This window comes from Heteronotia binoei, chromosome 18 (genome assembly GCF_032191835.1).
Source record: "Heteronotia binoei isolate CCM8104 ecotype False Entrance Well chromosome 18, APGP_CSIRO_Hbin_v1, whole genome shotgun sequence".
In the NCBI taxonomy this organism is placed as follows: Eukaryota; Metazoa; Chordata; class Lepidosauria; order Squamata; family Gekkonidae; genus Heteronotia; species Heteronotia binoei.
In genome coordinates, this window is record NC_083240.1 from 10731473 (window position 1) to 10736474 (window position 5002).

A 5002-nucleotide genomic window follows, 5' to 3' on the forward strand; every position below is an offset into this window, starting at 1 on the left:
CCACACCCAGAGACCTGCAGATCAAGACTCCATTATACCCTATGGGAAATTATCTCCATAGGGAAAGATGGAGTCCCTACCCCTACCTCCGCACTTTCTGATGACCCGGAAGTGGGGGGGAGGGCCTCCAAACCGGGGGGAACCCCTGCCCCCACCTTGGGATTGGCAACCCTAATGCTGTTCCAAAACCCCCAAGCTGCCAGCCAGCGCTGGATACTTGCAGATGTAACATCCCCCTAGTTTGACATCCTAACCACTACAGCATATTCTGTATACCTACTAGTGAGGCTTCCATTGTAAGCCCCCAGGGGCAAGGATCAAACCTTCTGCTTCTGTGTGTGAACAACCGCAGTAGAACTGTATTGAAATATTTTTGATTTAGATATTTGCACCCTGCTTTTCTCCCCAGTGGGTGGGTGCTTGGGGGGGGGGACCACTGTGGGAGAGCTTCTGAAGTCTCCCAAGGGGGAGAAAATTCTCCCCAATGGTTCTCCTGCCTTCCATTTTATTCTCACAGCAGCAATTCTAAGGGTAGGTTAAGTTGCATGGGGATTTGAACCCGGGTCTCCCAGCTCATAGCCCATTGGGACTCCCTAATACGTATGAACATATGAAGCTGCTTTCTACTGAATCAGACCCTCAGTCCATCGAAGTCAGTATTGTCTACTCAGACTGGCAGGGTCTCTCCAGGGTCTCAAGCTGAGATTTTGCACCTATTTTGCCTGGACCCTTTTTAGTTGGAGATGCCAGGGATTAAACCTGGGACCTTCTGCTTACGAAGCCGATGCTCTACCACTGAGCCACCATCCCCCCCCCTTGACCTGTGAATATATATGAACATATGAAGCTGCTTTCTACTGAATCAGACCCTCAGTCCATCGAAGTCAGTATTGTCTACTCAGACTGGCAGTGGCTCTCCAGGGTCTCAAGCTGAGATTTTGCACCTATTTTGCCTGGACCCTTTTTAGTTGGAGATGCCAGGGATTGAACCTGGGACCTTCCGCTTCCCAAGCAGATGCTCTACCACTGAGCCACCATCCCCCCCCCTTGACCTGTGAATATATATGAACATATGAAGCTGCTTTCCACTGAATCAGACCCTTGGTCCATCAAAGTCAGTATTGTCTACTCAGACTGGCAGTGGCTCTCCAGAGTCTCTCAAGCTGAGATTTTGCACACCTATTTTGCCTGGACCCTTTTTAGTTGGAGATGCCGGGGATTGAACCTGGGACCTTCTGCTTACCAAGCCGATGCTCTACCACTGAGCCACCGTCTCTCCCCATAAGAAACAAAGGATAAAACCTGGGAAACCTCTAGCAGTAACAAATAAAAATAAACCTCAGTCCTCAGAGAAGATGATTCTTTTCTTGGTAAAAACCTAATAATATTCTTTTCTTGGTAAAAACCTAATAATATCCCATCTGCATTTCCTTGACAAGCTCTGGCGTTATATGCTGCAGCATTCTAGCGGAGGAGGAACTCTTGCTCAGGTAACTGCTGGAATCCCAGGAGCAGGCCAGGAAGGGAAAAACTTTAATGCTGTTTCTTTTCAGAGGGCAGAGAACAAGAAGAGTTGACTGGCACCGTCAAAAGGATCTCCCCACCCCCCTCCCCAATCTGCCGCTGTTACTTTCTCCTCTTCATTTGTCAAAAAGGATGTGTCAGGCCTCATCTTGCTAATAGCATTGAGGCTGGGTAGCAGGCACACAGATGATTGTGCCCTTGAAATGAGAGAAAATGAGATTTCATTATCTGAACAAGGAGGCCTCCCATAACAATGAGAAGAACCTTCCCCGCCCTGGCCCAATCTTTTTGAAACTGGGAGGGTACTTTAAGGAGAGGCACTGAATGCTATGCTGTGAATTTGGTACCTCTACCTCAAAAAACAGACCCCCCCCCCCTCTCCAGAGCCCCAGATACCCACAGATCAATTCTCCATTACACTATATGGGAATCGGTCTCCATAGGGAATAATGGAGTGCACAGAAGACATTTCCCTTCCCCCTCACCCCCGCTTTCTGATGACCCTGAAGCAGGGGGAGGGCCTCTAAACCAGGAGTCCCCTGCCTCTACCTGGGGATTGGCAACCCTATGCCACAGCATAAAGATCTACACCATGTTACAGAAGTTGAGCCATGGCAATCATTTGGTGGTTGGGTCTGCCTCCTGTAGCAGCTATTTTGGTCCTGCACTGCCCACGCTGTGACAGAATTCCAAATGTACCCACAGATTCTAAAACCCGGGGGGCCCTGACTTCAATCCTTAACCCTCTCCCAGAAAACCAGTTCTCCCTTCCTGTGAGACCTTTTATATAAGAGAACCCAGGGGCATGCTGGGTGAAGTGGGAGGGGCTACAGCTCTGCCAACAGTATAAAAGGCCTAAGTAGGGCTTCCCCCAAGATTTTTTCACTGTTAGGTTCAGGTCCTGTTGGTCTCAGAGGTAGTTACCCCAGAACTGTTTGCTGTTGTCTCAAAGATGAAAATCAGATCAGGAGTGTAGACAGGAGCTGTGGGTTCAAATCCCCACCACTACGGTTGCCAATCTTCATGAGGGGGGCTGGAGATCTTTCAGAATTACAACTTGCCTCCAGAATACAGAGACCAACTCCCCTGAAGAAAATGGTTGTTTTGGAGGATGGAATGTGTGGTATTATACCCCACAGAGGTGCCTCCCCAAATCAAATCTTCCTGAAGCTGTACCCCCAAACCTCCAGGAACTTCACCACCCAGAGTTGGCAGCCTCTAAGGCTTGTTGCTTTTTTACCTCACAGAGTTGTGAGGCTGAAATGGGAAGAAAGCCCATATCTGCCGCTATGAGCTCAGTAGAGAGAGGGTGTTATCAAAAATGTTGTTTTATCCTGGATGTTAAATGAATAAAAGCAGTAACTCTGTGGACATGGTTTCTCTTATTTCTATGGCACCTCTATGCCTGCACTTACAAATTGGCTAGCTTTGTAAGCTCTGCAAGTTTATTTTCTGTCAAATGGGGTCACCTGAACTCCATTAGTCTGAAGAAGTTGCGTTTCTGTGGTGCTCTCTCATTTTCCCGCTCAGCGGCCTGAAGTTGCTGGAGGTTTTCTCTCCCCCACCTTGTGAAATGGAGGGTGCTCATGTGAATTAGAAAACCGAATTTGAGCAACTCTATTTATCTTTGTTTCCCCCCCCCCCAAAATGAAGTGAGAAAAAAACACACACACCTCATTACTCTTGTTTTGCTCCAGGCCACAGAAGCAATGAGTAACCGTCAAGCATGCATGAAATGAAATCTTGGATACTGGAAACAGAAAATTAGGTCTACAAAGGTGGAATTAAAGCAGGTGGGCAGAATGAAGGCAGGTGGGGCCAGAACTTGGTAGGGTTGCCAATCTCCAGGTGGTGCCTGCAGATCTCCTGGGATTACAACCAATGTTCCCTCCAAGCTGTGAAGTCTTGTGATCAAAAATTCTATTTTGTGTGCTACCGGCATTACAGTTGTGAGCTACTGCATAAATGAGCTTGCTCTGGGGCCATTTTTCCTGAGCTAAGAGAAAAATGTGGGAGCTGGAGGCTAAAAAACTGTGAGCTAGCTCACACTAACTCAGCTTAGAGGGAACACTGATTACAATTGATCTTCAGGTGACAGAGATAAGTTGACCTGGAGAAAATGGCCACTTTTGAAAGGTGGACTCTAGGGCATCTTACTCAAAGTTGCCAACTGCCAGGTGATGGCTGGAGATCTCCTGGGATCACAATGGATCTCCAGATGGCCAAGATCCATTCCCCTGGAGCAAATGGCTCCTTTGGAGGGTGAGCTCTGTGGCATTATACCCTGCTGAGCTCCCTTCCCTCCCCAAAACCCACCCTCTTCAAGCTCCAACCCCCAAATATCCAGGTATTTGCCAATGCAGAACTGACAATGGTACTGCCTGGACAGAAATATTGTATGGTAAATAGGTTTTTAAATATATATATATATATAAAATCTGAAGTGGAGGGACCTGGTACCATAAATATCCTCCCCGAGAAGAACATCGGTTCAGAAATCTGTCCGTTTGAAGCATAACTCATGTTGCAATGCTAGGGTTGCCAGATCCAATTCAAGAAATACCTGAGGACTTTGGGTGTGGAGCCAGGAGCAAGACTGTGACAAGCATAATTGAACTCCAAAGGGAATTCTGGCCATCACATTTGAAGGGACGGCACACCTTTGAAATGCCTTCTCTCATTGTTGGAAACAATGTAGGATAGGGGCACCTTCTCTTGGGGTTCATAGAATTAGACCCTATGGTCCAATCTTTTTGAAACGTGAAGGGTGTTTTGGGGAGAGGCACTGAATGCTATGCTGCAAAGTTGGTGCCTCTACCTCAAAACACAGCCCCTCCAAATCCCCAGATACCCATTGATCAATTCTCCATGATACCCTATGGGAATCGGTCTCCATAGGGAATAACGGAGTGCCCAGGAGACATTTCACTCTCCCCCCCACTGCTTTCTGATGATCCTGAAGCGGGGGGAGGGCCTCCAAACCGGGGGATTCCCCTGCCCTCAACTGGGGATTGGCAACTCTATGCAATGCTGCTATTCAACTTCAGTTGGAGCATCTGTACAGAAGAGATACTGGGCTGGAACTCATCTTTCTGAGAGGAAGATCCCTTAAAACAACCAATCTGGCCTCCTGTGTCTTCAAAAGATGCGGCTTTTAGTCCCGAAGCCCACCAAGATCCCCACCGGAGCCTTTTAACTGAACCAGTTCCTCTCAATATCCCATGGAGATTATATTGACACAAAACTTAAGGGGGCAAAGATCGTAAATGAACGGTCAGGGTTTGGCATCACATTCGCCTCAAAGGGAAAACGTGTCACGTCTGGAACGGGGTGAGATGGTGTTAGGGTTGCCAAACCCCAGGTGGGGGCAGGGGATCCTGTTGGGTTTTCTATTGCAATTTCACTTCCTGTTGTCATGAGTGAATTAAATGAATGTATATGCATGCTGATGCTTAGCCAGTGAGAGAGAGAGCCAATG

General features: G+C 47.8%; 1 non-coding gene across 1 annotated transcript; it reads right to left on the reverse strand.

The window, feature by feature from the left end:
- Positions 1 to 738: 738 nt before the first annotated feature.
- Positions 739 to 811, reverse strand: TRNAT-CGU (transfer RNA threonine (anticodon CGU)). The gene has a single exon. It is a non-coding gene; the product is annotated as a tRNA-Thr (tRNA).
- Between the last annotated feature and the right edge of the window lie 4191 nt (positions 812 to 5002).